The sequence below is a fragment of the Hibiscus syriacus genome, unplaced genomic scaffold (genome assembly GCF_006381635.1).
Source record: "Hibiscus syriacus cultivar Baekdansim isolate YM2019G1 unplaced genomic scaffold, ASM638163v2 tig00112408_pilon, whole genome shotgun sequence".
NCBI lineage: Eukaryota > Viridiplantae > Streptophyta > Magnoliopsida > Malvales > Malvaceae > Hibiscus > Hibiscus syriacus.
The window spans coordinates 292549-314605 of record NW_024063325.1 but is presented as its reverse complement, the minus strand read 5'-3'; the positions used below and the strand labels follow the sequence as shown (position 1 = coordinate 314605).

At 32.8% G+C, this 22057-nt stretch overlaps 2 long non-coding RNA genes across 2 annotated transcripts; both read left to right on the top strand.

Moving 5' to 3' along the window:
- Positions 1–928: 928 nt before the first annotated feature.
- On the top strand, positions 929–2000 carry LOC120179212. Its single transcript, XR_005521593.1, has 3 exons — positions 929–1045; positions 1283–1463; positions 1960–2000. It is a non-coding gene; the product is annotated as an uncharacterized LOC120179212 (long non-coding RNA).
- A 376-nt stretch (positions 2001–2376) lies between these two features.
- On the top strand, positions 2377–20491 carry LOC120179213. Its single transcript, XR_005521594.1, has 3 exons — positions 2377–2473; positions 6985–6991; positions 20430–20491. It is a non-coding gene; the product is annotated as an uncharacterized LOC120179213 (long non-coding RNA).
- The last annotated feature ends 1566 nt before the right edge of the window (positions 20492–22057 follow it).

Sequence of the window (22057 nt, the reverse complement as noted above, 5' to 3'; positions counted from 1 at the left end):
AAAATATGACTCATATCTTATCTAGGTCTCTAATTCATGTATATAAAATCCCATGTATCCTCTTGTGTAATATGCAATTGTTCTTTGAATAAAAATAATTTCAGAATCAAAAACCCTATTTACCAGAACCTGTAAACTCTATTTACTAATATGCAATTGTTCTTTGAATAAAAATAATTTCAGAATCAAAAACCCTATTTACCAGAACCTGTAAACTCTATTTACCATAACCGAAAAACTCTGTTTCTACATATAGTACTTTCAAAGTTCCTCTGGCAAATACATATTTTCGGATTAATCTGAAAGGGGCATATCTTAATTTGAAGAGTTGTTTGTTGACTGAACTTTATATTCACCTCCTCAAGGATGAGCTAAATGAAATTATATATCAGGTTCATGATCAGTCCATTTGATTTCTGAAACAGGAAATTTGATTATATTTTTGTTCAATAGAAAATTGCGATAACAAAAAAATACATGTGTTTTAGGAACTTTGAATTTCAGGCAATAATAAAGCTGAGCCCTTTACATTTATGTTTTAAACAGTCTATGAGTTGCTGGAAAATAATCTCTCCTTAAACATTTCTTTGGCCCCTGTATTTTTCTAGTTTTTGAAACATAGTCATCATTCGTTTAAATCTTTTTTTTTTTTGCCATATGTTTCTTTGGTTTGTTCTTGCATTTTTTGTTGAAATCTAAAGGTGATTAGAATTTTGTTTCCAGGCCAGTATTGGTTCTTGCATTTTTTGTTGAAATCTAAAGGTGATTAGAATTTTGTTTCCAGGCCAGTATTGCCAAGCTAGAAACTTCCGAGGCAATGTACACTGACAAGTTAGAGCTCAAGCTTTATGGATTCAACGATAAACTTCCTGTTCTCCTGGGAAAAATTTTGGCAATCGCAAACTCTTTTTTGCCTACTAATGACCGTATGTACACTGACAAGTTAGAGCTCAAGCTTTATGGATTCAACGATAAACTTCCTGTTCTCCTGGGAAAAATTTTGGCAATCGCAAACTCTTTTTTGCCTACTAATGACCGTTTTAAGGTACACACATTTCCTCAAATTGTGATGTGTTTGATGCATTTAACATAGCTATCGACCTTTGGGGAAAGAACAAGGAAATTGCAGCTGCAGTTTTTATTAAGATTGGTACTTTAAAAATCTAGTATAAAACTTTATCAATTAATTCTAGTATGTGCTTACCTCCAATCAACACAGACCAAGAATGAATTGGTTCTTATGGCTTTCCTTGAGTTTGCAATTTGACACTGCATCTGACAGGTAATTAAGGAGAATATGGAGAGAACTCTAAGAAACTCCAACATGAAGCCTTTGAGCCATTCATCCTTCTTGAGGCTACAGATTTTATGCAAGAGTTTTTATGACGTTGATGAAAAGCTTTGTTTTCTAAATGACATTTCTGTCTGATTTAATGGCCTTTATTCCTGAGCTTCGTTCCCAGGTAACACCAACACATGATGTTTGGGTTGGGCCAAATTCTTCATGTGATTGTTTTCCATCAGTTTAAATTTGCTTTTGATTTGTGTGAACCTTGTAGGGGTTTTTTTCCCCCCTCAAAACCTTGTAGTTGGTCATCACAAGATTGGGGGAAGTATTGTGAACTTCCTTTCAGAATGCATTTTGTGGCTTAGGCTTATAAGTTATATCACTCATGAAACAGGGAAATGGTTGTCCTTGGGAAGAGTTAATTTCCGATTTGAAGCTTGAAATGTTTATTATGAGTGGAACCAAAACATTTCAAAGAAAAATGTACATATAGAATTAGGTCTCCCTCCATCGAAGCATTTATTTTAAAATTAGAATGACAGTTTCCAGAAGCTCGTTTTGGCACTTCTTGATATTTCATTTTACTGTTTATAGGGACGTGAAATGATTAATTGAATTGTTGGTTCATTGCCTGATAGTTTCTCTAAATTCTAACTGCATATGTTGGACAGATGTATATTGAGGGCCTTTTCCATTGCAATTTATTAGAAAAGGAAGTACTTGACTTTTCAAACATCTTCAAAAGCAACTTTTTTGTACAACCGATGCCAGTCACAATGAAGCATAAAGAGCACGTGATATGTTTTCCCTCTGGTGCCAACTTCGTGAGAGATGTCAGTGTAAAGAATAAGTCCGAAACGAACTTAGTTCTTGAGGTACATGATGATCAGATTCTCTACGAATTATTAGTTTATATTTTTTTTCTTATTAATGCTTTATGCTATTATTGATCACATCATTGGCCTTGAATTGAAGCTTTATTTCCAAATTGAGCCAGAAGAAGAGAAGGCAGCAGTAAAATTGAAGGCTTTGATTCATCTTTTTGATGAAATTGTGGAAGAACCACTTTTTAATCAGCTAAGGTAATTTTTTTCAAAGGTTGAAGGTCTAAAAGTGGGTTAATCAATCTTCTCTACTGCTAGCTGTGTAGGGCATTTGAGCACATAAGCACCCAAAAGATGGGAAGTGTCAGAAAACAGATTTTTAAATTATGTAAGATTATGTGAATATTCTTTTAGTAGTTACAATCTCTAATTTTAAGAGATTATATCTTTTCCTAGAATTAGTTACTTTCCTAGTTTAAGATTAGTTACTTTCCTAGTTTAAGAGTTTCCAAAGATTATAGTCTGTGTATAAATATGTAACAAATCCTACGGAATAAAAATAAATTTTACAGTGAATTACTCGACTTTTAACATGATATACGAGTTGTTTTAAGCTTATTTCTGGGTCCTATAAATCTCAGTTTAGCAACCTTTTCTTTTCCCTAAACTCTCCCCTTAAGTGTGGTATTGTTAGCCCAACAAAAACATGGTTGAGGTGGTCGATACTAGCAGTTCTGAGACTGTTCAGGGAGGCACAATGAGTGAAGGAAGTTATTCTAACCCGATGGGTGATTTACAAAATATACAAGCTTCCTATAGGTTGAATGGAAAAAAAAAAAAAAAACTACATTTAAAGGTAGAGGTAAGTTAATCATCTTTTGGAATTGGACTACTAGGGAGAAACAAGATTCATTAGTCATGTGTTGATTATGGAATTCAATGGTGTTGAAAACATTTTGATATTTTGATATACCACTATTTTGTTAATTAGTTTTTATAAATTTTAAGATTATATTCGATTTAATTATTCGAATATATACAATTATTACTCAAAGTTTTAAAACGTCAATTTGTACTCATTACTTAATGAAAAATTGAGATCTATACTGGAAATATTTTTGAAATAATTTTTATTAAGTGTTTCGAACTTTAATCAAGTCAAAGACTCAATTTTAATATGGCAGTATCGATACTACGCCAACAGAATGCCAAAATGGTACTAATACCATGCACGGTATCGATACCAAGCAATATAGTAGTACAGATACTATGGTTGTAGTACTGATACTGCTCATTTGGTTTTGACTCTAATATTTTCCAGAATCTCAAAATGGCATCGATACCATTATCTGGTATCGATACTACTATATAGTAGTATCGATACTTCTTGGACGGTATCGATATCGTTGCTTTTCAACGGTATTGAGTGTGATACCGATACCACGACGCTCCTAGCAGCAATTTGAGTGGAAAACATTACCCCAACGGCTCTATTGACTCCCACAACATCTACAACGTTCAGAATTGATCAAAGGAGTTGCTTTCTAAGAACACTACTTGTGCTTACTTGTATTCATTTCTCAAGTGTTCTTATTTGTTCTTGAATTATGCAAACATTTTTCCTTGTGAGGTTTCTTATAAGTTTGCAAATTTGTAATTTTCTCTTTGAGAGAGTGTCTCAAGAATTTAGGGTATAATTCTTGAGGGAGTTGTACGTTTACGCCTTGTCCTCAAAGGTATATACAAATTAGTGAATTTATAGAAATCCTTAGGTGGATAGCTAAGGTAGTTGACGTAGACTTTGGTTGAGAAAGTCGAACCACTCTAAATCGTTGTGCAATTTATTTTAATTTGTCTTTCAAGCTTCCACAAAATTTTAATTTCCAATTCACCCCCTCTTGGTTATTTAATCATATCAATTGACTCAATAATTGGTATTAGAGCTTGACTCATTAGAAGGTTTAACAACCACGAGATGATCCTAGAAGAATTTTTACCGATTCCCGACACAACCGACAAAGAGATGGCTTCAACCTCCTGTGCCTATTACATTGAAGATTCACAATCCGGTCAACAAGCCACCCTACTTTAATGAAACAAATTATGCCTATTGGAAGAATAGGATGATGCTCGTTATTCAAGCAAATGATCTAAGAGCTTGGAACTCTATCATGAAAGGATACACCATTCCAACCGGTGAGATGGACGATTAGAGTGATGTAGAAAAAAGAAGTTCCAACTCAATGCTAAGGCTATGCACATTCTCTTTTGTGCATTAGGCCCGGATGAATATGGAAGAGTCTCCTCTTGTTCTAATGCCAAGGAAATATGGGATAAGCTCCAAGTCACTCATAAAGAAACCGATGAAGTGAGAGAAACAAAGATAAGTCTTCTCAACCATAGCTACGAGAACTTCAAGATGAAATCCGATAAATACATTAAAGATATGACAGATAGACTTTTCGTGATTGTTCAACGGTCTTAAGGGATTTGGAGAAGTAATCCCTAATGAGAAGCTTGTGAGGAAAATAATCTACTCTCTTCTAAGGTCTTGGAAATCGAAGAAGATGGCGATTATCAAAGATAAAGATCTAAAGTATCTCACTCTAGACGAGCTTATTGGTTCTCTACTCACTCATGAGTTGATGGTGAAGGAAGAGGAAAAAGATGAAGAGAAGCAAAACATGAAAAAAATGGAGGTAGGAGTTACCTTCAAATCCATCAATAAGAGCTATCAAGATTCAAGTGAAGAGGTGGATGAAGATAATGATGAAGAAGAAGAGATGGCCAAGCTCTTCAAAAAGTTCAAGAGATTCATGTATTCCAATGAAGTGAATAATGAATCAACCAAGAAGAAGAGTCCCATGGTATGCTTCAATTGTCAAAGAACAGGGCATGTAGAGTATGAATGTCCCCTCCTAAAGAAGAAGAGATCATCTAAGAAAAAGCCATTTGTGGCAGCTTGGAGTGATGAAGATGACTCTAATGATGAAGTGAAGTATCCAACCTATGCCTCATGGCCATCGAAGAAAATTTCCAAGTATCTTCTAACTCAAGTGAATTAAATTCACATTCTTTTGATGAGTTAGAAGATGCTTATAATGAGATGTATTTAGAATTTGAGACCATGAATTCCAAATATAAGAAATTAATTTCAAAACTTAAAGTTGAAAAAGATTTGATTTTGAAAGCAAAAATTGATTTTAAAAAACAAAATGAAGTTTTGAAAATGATTTAGAGCTTTCAAAAATCAAAATCAATGATTTTGAAAAAGAAAATTTTAATTTAAAAGTTAAACTTGAAAGCTTAACAAAAGAAAAAAAATTAATTTCTAAAAACAACTCATTACGTTTAAAAATAGCAAAAAATGCTCACATTGTCATTTTCACAGTCATTTAGAACAAATTTGTCCAATAAAGAAAAGAAAATCTTTTAAAATTAGACAAGTATGGGTTCCTAAGGGAACAAGGGCATTGAAACTAACATCCAAGGACCCAAAGCAATTTTGATACCAAAATTGAAATGAATGTCTCTTGTAGGTGTGTGGGAGCAATGGTGATGAAAGTGAAGATATTCAAATGCTCTAGCCACACTTGAAAAAGGAATGTGTAACCTCTAAGCTTAATGCTTTTAATTTTCATTATTTGGTTGTTCATTTTAGTTTATGCATGCATGAGTTTTGATTTTGAATGATTATGTATTGTTTTTCATCTCATGTATGTTAAAAAGATGTTATGATGAACATTTTAAAGTTTAAATGATTTTTCACAATTTTTAGTTCATCATAATGAATTTTTGGTCAAAATTGATTTTAAATGCGAAAGATATCTCTCTAACAATTGATATCAAATTTTCAAAATATTTCGATTTTAAAAATTTTTAAGTTTTTGACTAAATTTAAATGCTTATGCATGTGTTTTTAAAAGCAAAATATATCTCTCTAACAATTGATATCAAATTCTTCAAATGCATACCATTTTTCAAAGCTTTATGCACATGTACTTAATTTCAACAATTAGTATTGCATAAAGTATTTTAGACTTGGATATATTGAATTTCATGTGCTACTAATATGTTTGTTAATTTTTGATGAAATTCAATTTTGTTTAAGTGTCAAGATTTTAAAGCTAATTTTTTTTTGGAATGCACTTTTTGAGGGGAAGTTTTGATTTTTCAAATACTTTTAATGTCAAATTTACCACTTACTCTCCAATGTTATTTTTTATCTTTAAAATTGAATTATTTTTTATAATAAAAAGGGGGAGAAGTATGGGTTTGAAAATTTTAATTTCTTAATTAAAAAAGGGGGAGCTGAACATTTTCATATATTTTCCAACTTTTGGTATCTTTTTCATTAAATATTTTATTAAGGGGAAGTTTTGCCAAAAACAATTTTTCAAATGTTTTGTTATATCAAAATGGGGGAGATTGTTTAACTATGTTTTGATATAACAATTTATGGCAAAATTTTTTTCGGACTTGAATTGAATTTATTCAAAGTTTTCAAAAATAATTCAAAGTCCATTTAATTTGGAATCAAAAAGGGTGAGATTGTTGAACTAAGTTTTGATATAACAATTTATGGCAAAATGTTTTTGGACTTGAATTGAATTAATTCAAAGTTTTCAAAAATAATTCAAAGTCCATTTAATTTGGAATTGAGCACAAATATTTTTATGAATAGTAACGTAATGTATAAATAGTACCAATACTGCATGAACAATACCGATGCTAAAAAATTCCAGAATGCAAAATAGGTACCGATACTGCATTAATAGTATAGATACCATGAACAGTAGTATCGATACTATCAAGCCCAACGGTCATAGATTCTAGGTTACCTTGAATTGAGGACTCATATTGAGTTTTGAGATTAATTGTTTGCATACATATGTTGTTTATTTGCAGGAAAAATATTCCGATTTTAGTAACATGTCTAAACGCCCTAGGTCATCTTCTAGTCTTACCAATCAACCTCCAAACCCACCTCCAAATCATCCTCCCAATCCAACCGATATAACTATCCTAAACTCATGTTTCAACAAACCTAGTCGTAAAAACCTCTTATTCTAGGTACGTTAATCACTTTGAGTCTTATTCTAATAGGGATGAGCGTCTTCCTTCGCTTAAAGCGATACAACAAATGAATTTCAAATATCTTCCAATTTTACAAGCTTGGAAAATCGACAACACTTTTAAAGTCAAACCCATTATCTACCAACAACTTGTCCGTATTTTCTACTCTAATGTGGTTTGTGTCCAAAATGAATCTCGTACTCAAACCGAAAGTATAAGTTCCTATCTCTTGGGTGAATACATCACCATTGATTCGGATTCTATAGCCCGTGCTTTTTATTTGGAAAATGTAGGAATAGATAACGAGCGAGATTTTGTGTCTTCACCATATCAAGTAGGAAAAGGTGCTAGTGTGCTAGATTACCATGAGTGATTCCTACACTTAATAATCTCTTGGTGGTTTGAACCATCCGGAGGTAAATACTCCACTTTCTGTAGTATTGATATATGGTGGATACATTGCTTCAAAACAATAAACGAATAAATCTTCCTCAAATTATCTTTGGAGATCTAGTAGAAATCGTCAATAACATACCCTCTAAAAGAATCAAAGCTTTAGTTTATGATTGTCTACTTAGTAATATTTTCATCAAAGCCAGTCTTAAAGTGGACCTAGATGTTATCATCCCTATTAGTACACAAAATAGACTTTACCTCTCATAGAAAATCCTAATGGACTGGGGACAACACAACTTGGACATGATCAACCAAGAAGACTCCTGGTGCAAGTTCTTCACAAGTAGCTCCGACTTCGGCTCCAGCTCCTTAAATTGACAACATTTTACAGGATGTCAATGATCATGTAAATCGTGTTCCGATGACGAACCTACTAGCAGAAGTAGTGCAATGCCTCCTTACTTTCAATCGTTGAATGAGACATTGGATTTAAGGTTCATATCCATGGAATCCTATTTTACTGCTATGTGATCTCAGCTGTTAGAGCTTCAACGAGATACTCGAGCTATATTCAACGCAATAAATGATAGATTCAATTTAGTGGATGATAGGCTTGACACGCTTACTATAGATGTTGCACCATTTAGAGCACATCGATTCGATCCCAATCCACCATCGGATGTTTGAGCTTACTACTCTTTGCTAGTTATTCTTAGGTTTATTTCTTGTAGTGAACTTTAAATGTTATTTGATATTTTGATACTTTGGATTTGGTTGAATATTTATATTTTTGGATTATTGATTTTATTTATAAGACTTTGTATTTCTTATTCATCATTTGCATCTTGAATTTATATTTTGGATTATTGATTTTATTTATAAGACTTTGTATTTCTTATTCATCATTTTGCATCATAGTATATTTATGACCATGCCCAAATACATATTGAATATTATTAATGTTGACTAACCTCTCTTGGCTATATTGATCTTCACAGCAATATTACATATCTTGTTTATACTATATGAGTCTTTTTTATTTAACAAAAAGGGGAGAAAAGGGGGAGTAATTTTTCAAAGTAAATTTTCAAAGAAAACTTAAAATTTCTAAAATGTTTTGTTATATCAAAAAGGGGGAGATTGTTGAAAACATTTTGATATTTTGATTACCAAACAATTTTGTTAATTAATTTTTATAAATTTTAAGATTATATTCGATTCAATTATTCGAATATATACAATTATTACTCAAAGTTTTAAAACGTCAATTTTTACTCATTACTTAATGAAAAATTGAGATTTATACTTGAAATATTTTTGAAATAATTTTTACTAAGTGTTTCGAACTTTAATCGAGTCAAAACTAATTTTAATATGATAGTATCGATATTGCCTCAGCAGTATCGATATTATGCCAACAGAATGCCAAAATGATACCGATACCATGCACGGTAATGATATCAAGCAATATAGTAGTACCGATACTATGGTTGTAGTACCGATACTGCTCCTTTGGTTTTGACTCTAATATTTTCCAGAATCTCAAAATGGTACCGATACCATTTTCTGGTATCGATACTACTATATAGTAATATCGATACTCCTTGGACGGTATTGATACTGTTTCTTTTCAACGATCAAAATATTTGAATTTTATGCAGGTAGTATTGATACCATTAAGTGTGGTACCGATACCATAACACTCCTAGTAGCAATTTGAGTGGAAAACATTACCCCCAGCGGCTCTATTGACTCCCACAACATCTTCAACATTCATAATTGATCAAAGGAGTGTATAAACAAGGTTTCAAGTCATTGGTGATTAAGAAAAAAAAAACAAGAGATACAAAAGAGAAAGCCTTAAACATCAAGTTTGAGCAAAATCAAGCCAACGTTCATCAATATTCATTTTGCTTTCTAAGAACACTACTTGTACTTGTATTCATTTCTTAAGTGTTCTTATTTGTTCTTGAATTGTGCAAACATTTTTCCTTGTGAGGTTTCTTATAAGTTTGCAAATTTAATTTTCACTTTGAGAGAGTGTCTCAAGAATTTGGGGTATAATTCTTGATGGAGTTGTAAGGTTACTCCTTGTCCTCAAAGGTAGATACAAATTAGTGAATTTTTGGAAATCCTTAGTGTGGATAGCTAAGGTAGTGGATGTAGACTTTGGTTGAGAAAGTCGAACCACTCTAAATCGATGTGTAATTTTTTTTAATTTTTCTTTCAAGCTTCCAAAAAAAATTTAATTGCCAATTCACCCCCTCTTGGCTATTTCATCTTATCGATTGACTCATCAAATGGCTCCAGAGATCAGTGATGCTTGCATGTTTCTCAATACTGACCAACATATATGGGAGGTTGTAAAACAAACTTACTTAAAGGTTAAAGATGATGCCCAAATTTATGAAATCAAGAGCAAGATTTCATCTACCAAGCAGGGAAATAGATCAATCATCGATTACTCTTATTGTAAAACCCCCAACTCGTACCTGACCCGGATACGAATCTGAGGTGTCACAATAACTATTCAAAGCCTTTAAATCATATAAAATCATGAAAGTTTTATACTTTCATTAAAATAAGTTAATAAGTTACATAAAACCTTCGACATATTACAAAAACTGATCAGAGCTCATATACTTAACAACTTTGTGTACATATCAATATTTCCATTACACAATTACATACTTTATAAAGTATTTCTGATCTGATCTTCGAGTAAAACTATGTTGCTCTGTAAATCCTAATCTTGATCCTCCTGCTCCTCTGAACCTACGTGTAAAAACGCTTATATGCTAAGTCATAGACTTAGTGAGGCATAAAATTATCATAACACATTTCTTATAAATGTAAACATGCAATGAAACTATTCAACTCAGATCATCCCTATCATGTCATGATTGTCTTACATTACATATGATTAATAATGACCAATATTAAAATGATATCATATAAAAGATATACATACTCTTTATATTGTTAATAAGCCCATGCATATTATGAGAACTTAAGGTATGGGAGTACATTGAGGTTGTGCACTCGTGCTGTCACCACAGCTCGTATAGGGTCCCACTAGGTGCATATGAATTTGTCCCGAATGATCACTTTGAAATGTCCCAAAGGACCTACGTAACCCTTGACTCTTGGCATGCCAACTATACCCTAGCTCTCATATCACATAACATGGGCATTATTGTTATTCTTCACATATTTATATATTCATATCATTTCTCCTGTATTCACATATGTCTTTCCTTTTATCACATAGCACATGTACATATAATTATCGATCACATATCATATAACATGTATATTTGCATCTATTCATATGAATCATGTACCATTATCAAATACTATAAACATATATAACATATACATATATTTATAATAATCATCATGTATGCATGTTCATAAATTACTATGCTATAAGTACTAACATAGGAATAGACTTATCAAAAGTCATAATTCCTTTGAACTATATCTATAGTATGCACTAACCTTGGCCTCACTTAGTTTCCAAAACCACCTCTTTGAATCGAATCCTAATTCGGTGATCGATCCGAAACTTGCTTGTACTCAATATCTACACAGTCACACATTTCCAATTACTATAATTATACCCTTAATTCCTTAAACTAAAAGAAAAGCTACTTCCAGTTCTTATTTAAGGTAGGTATCGGTACACTCTATAGGGTATCGATACATCCCTTAACGTGTGTATCGATACACTACCTATGTATCGGTACACAAATTACATTTGAAGTTTTCATTTTAAGGGGGGTATCGATACACTGGCTATGTACCGGTACCCTTTGAATATCTTTGCTAAACTGTGCCATATTTTAACCCTTTTCATATCCTTAACTTACATACACCTACTTAAACCAATTAATACTCATTCAATACGTCTTTAACTTCAAAATCCAATCCTCCACATATCATTCAAGAATCACACTCAAATTTTAACATGTTCTAAATCTAATTCTAACACTTCATATCCCTTAATTATGTTGATGACAAGTCAAATTTGGTCTGAAAATCTAATTGCTAACTTTCTATCAAAATTTCACTTATTTACTTCCTTTCTTTAATTCTTTCTATACCTTTCATCTTGTGGTTTTAAGACAAATTAAGCTTTCCTTAAGCTTAATTATCATATAATAAACATAAACTGACCTTAAATTCAGCAAGAAATTAACTAACAAGAAATTTCACCTTTGGCTTGGCTCTCACGTATGAAAGGAGATGAAGAAGAGGAGAACTCTGGAACTTTGTGTGTTTTCCTCTTAAATCCACGTGGGTTAATATAAACCCATCCAAAATTTTTTATTATTTCTTATTAAAAGACCATTTTTTTCATTCAATTCCTTCTTCTTTATAATTTGGTCCTACACAACATTCCCATATAAATCCTTACATTATTCAATTATTACACTTTATTCACCAAATTCTAAAATATTTCAATTTAGTCACTAACCCGATATTGAGGATGTTACAAATCTCCCATCCTTTAAGAAAATTTATCCTCAAATTTTCACTGCACTAATAGATTAAGCTATTGTCTACACATTTCCTATTCATATTCACATATACCTCTTCAGTTAATCTCTCGTGTTATCATAACCTGACTTCCATTACCTTTTCTTTTATACATCTATATCGTTTAAACATAACAAACATGTCCTTCACTACCTGAACCGAGAGAAAATATTCCTTCAATTATATTTTAACTACCTTAATACATATAACAAAATCCTTATCAACTCTTCATAATATTTGATGAAAACATAAACTTTTCAAAATCAAACAATCTTTCCACAAAACTATCTACCATGTCTTTACTTCCATATCAAACTTATAATTCATACTTTACACCCTTTTTCATTGAATTTCCTATCTATTTAATCCTTTATAAATCACTATCTCCTTGTCTAATAGATCATATCTTTTTCCTTATGATTCCATAATCCTTTCATATCACTTATATTTATCTTTAAACAACACTCCTCAACGTATTTCCATAACTCTGATTGTTAACACTACTTTGCACAACCTTATTCTTCGTGAAATCTTTATTCAAATCACCACATACTTATCCTTTTTTTATCATATTAATATTTTCTGTTGATCCTTAACTTTCATCAAACATATAAATCCTTTAACTTTAATACATTCACTATCACATTACTTAGTTATTCAACATAATTCTTTCAATCAAAACGTAAACCTTCATTAAACCATCCATATATATTCTTTCCAGTCAAAATAACTCATCATCCATTCCTTTAATACAATTTCCTTGGTTCAAGTTCAAACATTCCATTTATCTTTGTCTTATAAACTGATCACGGATGTACATTTTCTTATACTCTTCCAAAACAATATCCCTCATCACTTAATAATGATAAATATCCTTTAACATAAAAATTTCCAATCCGTCTGAACTAATTAACTTTACCCTTGTCAATCTACAATCAACATTTGTATATTAGCTATATAACTAGTTCATTTCCAATATTACTTCAAATCCCTCAAAGAGTAACTCCATCAAATTAGTAGGGAATTCAATTCCCTGAATCCAAATGGAACTCTCTCAATATATCTTGTTTATATGAGCATTGTGCCTCAATGAATTTGTATCAACAATATTACTACAAATATCTTCTAACTAAAATCTTAAATTTCTCACAAATTTACTACTCATATATGAATATGCAAGCCCAGATCAACCAATATCGTAACACGTTTACTATATAATAGAAAGATACATGCTATAATCTCTGGATCATCACAATCTTCATTAGTTTTGAGATTATATACTCTAGCAGTGGAGCGCATTTCCTGTTGAGTAGAAGATTATGTTTGATTTCTTCCTCTACCTTTACCCCCTCCTTTCTGAAACATCGAAGCAAATCGCTCCGAATATACAAGCTCTCCAACCCTCAACGGACAATCCTTCATGTAATGCCCTATTTCTCCACATCAGAAACAAGCTCCAGTTATCACTCTACACATTCCACTATGGTTTCTTCTACAGATATGACATTGTATAATTTGACTCTACTGTGATCACTTATCACCAGACCCTCCAGATTGAGCTGTCTAACTCTCATTTGATTCAATTCTTTAACGGATGATGCCATCGACTCTGACTGTGCTTGAGATCGAAAACCTAAATCTCTACTTTTTTTGGATAGTGCAGTGCTCGATGAAGCCTCAGTTTCTTTGGAAGATTAAGCTCTTTGTTCCCCAAACCATTCATTCTAAGCTCTTTCAAGAGCTTTCGCACGTTTACTACCTCTTGAAACGAGGACAAATTTAACATCTTTTTTAATATTGGGCGTAGGCCTTCCATAAACCATTCATACGCATCTTTCTCGGTTGGAATCAACTCAGTCGCAAAATGACTTAACTTGTTAAAATCGCACTCGTACTCATACGCAGTGTGATTCATCTGCTTTAGATTTAAAAATTCTTGCTTCATTTTCTTGATGAACCGATCTCCTATATACTGGTGCTTGAATTCTTCTAAAAACAAATACCATTTTACTTGGTCACCGCTCATTCTCATAGTAACATTCGTCCACCAGATTCTCCCTTGCACACGAAGCAAGGAGACTACTCCATCTAACCTTTCCATATCAGAACAATAGAGTCCCTCTAGCATGATCTTCACATCATTGAGCCAAAAGTCTGTAACAACTTGACCTTCTTCGCTTCACCTTTGAATTCAGGAGCTCCTAAACCCTTTAACTCCTTTATTACATTCATCCTCTGCATTAAGGAGGCAAGATGTTGGAAACGCATCAAGATTGCATCCAACGTCATGAAGAAGACATCTTGGTCTTGTACAAGCATTATAGAAGGTGTTTGTCCTTCACCTAAAGAGTTATCTTCCGCTTCACTTTGAGAGTTATCTTCTCTGGACATCTAATAAAGTATAACCAAATAACTCTAATAGAATAACGACATACTTATTACTCATATCAGATCAGAACTTATCTCTACTATGTTGGCATGTACACATCTAAAGATACTCTAGACTTAGCTAAACATTTACTCTGATACCATTAAATGTAACACCCCCAACCCGTCCTGACCCAGATATAAATCTGAGATGTCACAATAACTATTCAAAACCTTTAAATCATATAAAATCATGAAAAGTTTACTTTCATTAAAATAAGTTAATAATTTACAAAAAACCTTCGACATATTACAAAAACTAATTAGAGCTCATATACTTAACAACTTTGTGTACATACCAATATTTCCATTACACAATTACATACTTTATAAAGTATTTCTGATAGGATCTTCGAGTGAAACAATGTTGCTCTGCAAATCCTAATCATGATCCTCTTGCTCCTCTGAACCTACATGTAAAAACGCTTACACGCTAAGTCATAGACTTAGTGAGGCATAAAACTATTATAATACCTTTCTTATAAATGTAAACATGCAATTCAACTATTCAACTTAGATCATCCCTATCATGTCATGATTTTCTTACATAACGTATGATTAATAATGATCAATACGAACATGATATCATATAAAAGATATACATACTCTTTATATTGTTTATAAGCCCATGCATATTCTGAGAACTTAAGGTATACAGGTATATTGAGGTTGTGCACTCGTGCTGTCACCACAGCTCGTATGGGATCCCACTAGGGGCATAAATGACCACTATGAAATGTCCCAAAGGACCTATGTAACCCTCGACTCTTGGCATGCCAACTATACACTAGCTCTCATATCACATAACATGGGCATTGTTGTTATTCTTCACATATTTATATATTCATATCATTTCTCCTGTATTCGCATATGTCTTTCCTTTTATCACATAGCACATATACAATAATTATTAATCATATATCATATAACATGTATATTGTATCTATTCATATGAATCATGTACCATTATCAAATACTATAAACATATATAACTTATGCATATATTTATAATAATCATCATGTATGTTCATAAATTACTATGCTATAAGTACTAACATAGGAATAGACTTACCACAAGTCATAATTCATTTGAACTATATCTATAGTATGCACTCACCTTGGCCTCACTTAGTTTCCAAAACCACCTCTTTGAATCGAATCCAAATTCGGTGATCGATCCGAAACTTACTTGTACTCAATATCTACACAATCACACATTTCCGATTACTATAATTATACCCTTAATTCCTTAAACTAAAAGAAAAGCTATTTTCATTTCTTATTTATGGTAGGTATCGATACAATGTATAGGGTTTCGATACACCCCTTAACTTGTGTATCGATACACTACCTATGTATCGGTATACAAATTACATTCAAAGTTTTCATTTAAAGGGGGTATCGATTCACTACCTATGTATTGATACCCTTTGAATATATTTCTGTATTTTACTCCTGATGTATCGTTACCTATTGAATGTGTACCGATACACCCTAGCCCAGAATTACATTTTTAGCACGAAAATCACTTCATTCTAGCTCAATTGTACCATATTTAAACCCGTTTCATATCCTTAACTTACATACACCTACTTAAACCAATTAATACTCATTCAATACCACTTTAACTTCAAAATCCAATCCTCCACATATCATTCAAGAATCACACTCAAATCTCAACATGTTCGAAATCTAATTCTAACACTTCATATCTCTTAATTATGTTGATGACAAGTCAAATTTGGTCTGAAAATCTAATTACTATCTTTCTATCAAAATTTCACTTATTCCTTAAATTCAACAAGAAATTAACTAATAAGAAATCTCACCTTTGGCTTGGCTCTCACATATGAAGGAATATGAAGAAGAGGAGAACTCTGGAACTTTTGTGTGATTTCCTCTTCAATCCACATGGGTTAATATAAACCCATCCAATTTTTTTTTATTATTTCCTTACTAAAAGACCATTTTGTCCTTCAATTCCTTCTTTTTTATAATTTGATCATACACAACATTCCCATATAAATCCTTATACTATTCAATTATTACACTTTAGTCACCAAATTCTGAAATATTTCAATTTAGTCACTAACCCGATATTGAGGATATTACACTTATCTACTACAAAATCTTTGGCAGGATATGGATTACTACCAATGTATTCAAATGAGGTGTAGTGAAGATACAATAACCCTAAAGAGGTTTGTTGAAAAAGATAGAATTTGCAATTTTCTTGTTGGACTAAATATTGAATTCAATGCAATAAGAGTCCAGATTCTTGAAAAGGAAGAAATTTCCTCACTAAATGAAGTTATTGCAATCATTCATGCTGAGGAAGGAAGAAGAGGAGTAATGATTGAATGCAGTCAAGTGGAGAGTTCAGCCTTAGTCACTAAAGTTGTAACCGAGAGGGAAATTGGTTTGGAACAATATATCACTAAAGAAAATTAATCAGAAGTAGAAAAAACGGTGAATAAGGACTCTCTATGGTGCACCTACTGCAAGAAACCTTGCCACACAAAAGAGAAGTGTTGGAAACTTTATGAAAAACCAAAAATAACAAGTAGAAATTTCCAGAAAAGAGGATCATCAAGGGGACAAGGAAGAGCATATACAACCAAACACTTGGTTGAGGAGAACTATCAAGAACAACCTGTTGAGTTCAACAAAGAAAAAAATAGAGAAACTAAAAAAAAATTCTAGGGTCACTAGAAAACTCCCACTCTACAGGTACATGCAGTCTAGTTTTCTCAGGTATATATTCTTCTCAGAACTCTAAGGCCTCAGATTTACCTACCCAAAGCTCCTGGGTAATTGACTCAGGAGCTACAAACCATATGTGCAATTCTTCACTCAGATTTATCACTTATACACCCTGTCCTAGCAACAAAAAAAATAATTGTTGGCTAAGAAGATATTGTTATAAGCAAAAACCTTGCACTAAAAAATGTCCTTCACATACCAAAATTGTTTAGTAATCTTCTATCTATCCAAAAATTTACCAAGGACACTAACTGCAGTGTTCTTTTTCATTCCTCTCAATACATTTTTTAGGTACAACGAACGAAGAAGATGATTGGACGTGCTAAGTAAATGGCTTATATTATCTTGAAGACCCCAGTGAACAAGTCAGTGCCCTGAACTCCCCAACTTTTCGCTTTTATTATAATCCAAAAACAATACAGACTAAATATGGCTTTATCATCTCTGCCTTGGTCACCACTCCTTTAAAGTTCTAAAACTTATGTTTTCCCCTTTGTTCAAATCCTTAAATATTGAAGAATTCCATTATGACTTATGTGAACTTGCAAAACATAAAAGAACTTTTCCAGTAAGTAATAAAAAAGCCTTCAATCCTTTTATCCTTATTCAAAATGATGTTTGGGGACCATCATTATTCCAAATATAATTAGGGCCTGATGGTTTCTCTCATTCATAGATAATTGTACTCGGGTGTCATGGATATTTATTCAAAAACAGAAATAAGATTTAACCTATACTTTTCAAACCTTTTATACCATGATTAAGACTTAGTTTGGGGCAGACATAAAAAGGTTTCGATCATACAATGCTGAAGACTATTTCAACCAAGTCCTATCACCTTATTTCCAAGAAAAAGGCATCATAAATGAGTCCCCTTGTGTGAATACCCCTCAACAGAATGGTGTGGCAGAAAAAAGAATGGCCATATCCTTGCCATAACAAGAGCCCTTTTATTTTAAAAAAATGTCTCTAAACAGTATTGGGGGGAAGTTGTGTTAACCACCACCTATATGATCAATACACTACCCACTAAAGTCCTTGAATCCCAAAGTCTTATTCAAATCCTAACCGATTTCTTCCCAAATTTCAGCCTCTCACTTAACCTTAAACCTAAAATATTTGGTTGTGTTGCATTTGTCCATATACAATCTCAAAATAGGGGAAAGCTTGATCCAATAGCATTAAAATATATCTTTGTTGGTTACTCTTCCACTCAAAAGGGGTATAAATGTTATCATCCACCTACAAGGAAACACTTTTGTCGGCTAATGTTGTTTTTGTAGAAAAGGAAAGTTATTTTACTCACCCTTATCTTCAGGGGAGATTTCATTCAAGGAATATAAGGACAAAAATTATTTCTTACTTCAGCCTCTCATTGAATTTCCTACACCAACCCATCAATCTAATTCTGTCTATCAACCAATCCAACCTCTCTAACAGTCTGGTTTTAACCAACAACCTGTTTTTGACTAGCCTTCCACCTTACAATATAATTATAATAGCCCTCATCAAAAACCTCAGGACACTACTCGTCCTCTGCTGGTCTACTCGAGGAAGAAGGCACTAGTGCAAGTCCAATCATCCCATTCCTCTCCTACAAAACAAGGTAACTACCGAATCTAACTTTGATCTAAATGCCACTGAAAATTTTGACTTTGTTTCTGATCACAGAGATTTTGATTTCCTATTGCAATTAGAAAATGAAAAAGAACTTGCACCACAAAAAACCCTCATTATCTATTTATGTCCTACAAGAACATATCTAGTAATCACAAGGCACTCTTTACTACCCTAAATACCATTTCATTCCTAAAAATGTGTCTGGTGCAATAAAAAATGAGAATTGGAAGAATTCAATGAAAGCTAAGATGGAAACATTTGAGAAGAACAAAACATGGGACTTCGTGAATCTTCCAGAAGGGAAGAAAACAGGGGGTGTAGATGGGTGTTTAAGTAAAATACAAATCAGACGGTTCTTTAGAAAGGTACAAAGCAAGGTTAGTTGTTAAAGGGTACTCCCAAACTCATTAGATAGACTACCTTGACACATTTGCTCCTGTCTCAAAGATGAACATTGTGAGAATTTTATTGTCATTAGCTGCCAATCAAGGATGGAAATTACAGTAGTATAACATTAAGAATGCTTTTTTTTTCATGGGGATCTTGAGAAGAAAGTCTACATAGATATTCCACCTAGATTTGGTTCAAGTAGTGAGCAAGCATTGTGTAGATTAAAGAAGGCCATGTATGGGCTGAAGCAGTCCCCAAGGGCCTAGTTTTGGGAGATTTACCAAAGTGATGCTGAGACTGGGCTACAAACAAAGTCAAGATGATCATACTTTATTTGTGAAATATTCCTCTTTATGTGGAGTTACTTCTTTACTGGTTTATGTAGATGATATCATAGATACAAGAGATGATTTGAAAGGGATTGATGATTGAAAGAAGCCTTTGGTGAAGGAATTTGAAGTTAAAGATCTTGGAAGACTAAAATACTTCCTTGGGATTGAAGTGGCACATTCACAACAATGAATCTTCATATCCCAAGAGAAATACAACCTAGATTTGTTGACAGAAATTGTCAAACTAGGATGCTAGCCAGCAGAATAGAAGTTAATCACAAACTCGAAGATTTGATAGAAGATTTGATAGAGGATGCAGCAGATGATAGAAGCTCTTATCAGAGACTTGTGGGAAGACTGGTTTATTAATCACACACTAGACCTGACATTGCTTACGTAGTTAGAGTTGTGAGCCAATTTATGCACAATCCTAAAGAATCACACCTAAGAGCAGTAACTCAAATCCTACAGTATTTGAAGAGTACACCAGACAGGAATTATATTTAAAAAGGGAGAAAATTTGACTTTGGAAACCTATATTGATGTTGATTATGTAGGAACTATGATTGATGGAAGATCAACTTCAGGATATTGCACCCTTCTTGAAGGAAATTTAGTGACATGGAGAAGTAAAAAACAGAATGTGGTGGCTGAAGCTGAGTTTAAAGCAATAGCACTTGGTATTATAATCTGTGTATAAATATGTAACAAATCCTACAGAACAAAAATAAGTTTTACAGTGAATTACTCGACTTTTAACAGGAAGAAAAGCAAATTTTCCCCACTTTTCTTTTGGGAAACTATTGGATTGAAATAATCGTTAACTTAATATTGATTCTGTTAAGGCTGCACCCTTGCCTTGTTTGAGATCTTTACTTATCTAGGGTGCTCTAGTTATCTATATGTTTGTATGCATGTTTCTGCTAGCATTGGTGGATCATTTGTTTGTAGGGATGTATGCATGTGTAAACGAATGTGATAGCATGCTATGTTCATTTTTCCTTCTTTTATGTTTTGGTCAAGGCTAAATTGAAAAATTAGAATGATCTCTCTAATTGTTTATTCAATTCGGAATATGGGACAGATGAACAACTTGGTTATGTGGTTGAATGTAGCCCACGAGTGACTTATCGTGTTTGTGGCTTTTGTTTCTGCATTCAATCTTCCAAGTATAGCTCGGTTTATTTGCAGGAGAGAACATACAACTTCATAAATGGCTTGGAAGAGTTGTTGGTGAGTGTTGAGCTGCTATCTATTTTGCTGGCTTGCTTATGTACTTTTCTATTATAGCCTACCAAGGATGCACAGCTCTTTCCTTTCAGTGCTTAACCATATTACTTTGTTATTATTTAATGAAGACGTGTATGTTTTTAATTGCTAATGCATTGTAGGAAGGGCTTGATGATGAATCATTTGAGAGTTAGAGTGGACTAACAGCAAAGCTCCTGGAAAGAGATCCCTCCCTCTTATATGAGACCAATCGCCTTTGGAATCAGATATTCGATAATAGGTACACTTATCCATATAGTATTTTTGTTGGACAAACATAATTTTCCTTTTGCAAGTTAATCGTGTTCATGGAATAATTCTGATTATGGCATTACAAGCACTATACAACAACCTTGTGCAGAGAAGGGCAACTCATGTCCGTAAATGTTGGTTTTTAAGTTGGACTATTCTCCTCTCCATGACTATTTCTTTTGTTTCTGTTATTATTCTGCCTTGGTTCTGTAGGTGTATCTGGTTTAGAAAACTATTTACAGTTTTGCTGCTGCAAGATACATGTATGTGTGCATGCGTGTGTATAAGATAGCATCGTTCCTTCTTCTGTCAGGTATATGTTTGACATGTCAAAGAGGGAAGCAGAGGAACTCAAAAGCATCCAGAAGACGGACATTGTGAAGTGGTATAAAACCTATTTGCGAGAACCTTCACCTAAATGTCGAAAACTCGCAATACGTGTATGGGGATGCAAAACCAACCTAGAAGAAGGTGAAAATAAAACAGACTGTTTGCAGCAACAACAGCACATTAAAGACCTTGAAGCTTTTAAGATGTCATCGGAGTACTATCCCAGCCTTTGTTAAATGTAAACTAATTGATGATTCGGTATATGATATTCTGTGGTGATTTTTATTTGAAGGGATTATTATTAAGATTATAGATCTAATGTGTTATGTCAAAGTTTTTATTTTGTTTCGATATGATTTGATTTTGACCAGCTATTAAGATTTTACATTTCTGTAATTTATAAACTAATAATTATATATCAAATACGAAAATAGATGGATGTATTTGATATTTAGAGTAAACTAAATTACATATTACTATACTTTCATTTTTTTTCTTTTAAATATATCAATGAACTATAATTTAATACTTAGCATTAAATTTTATTT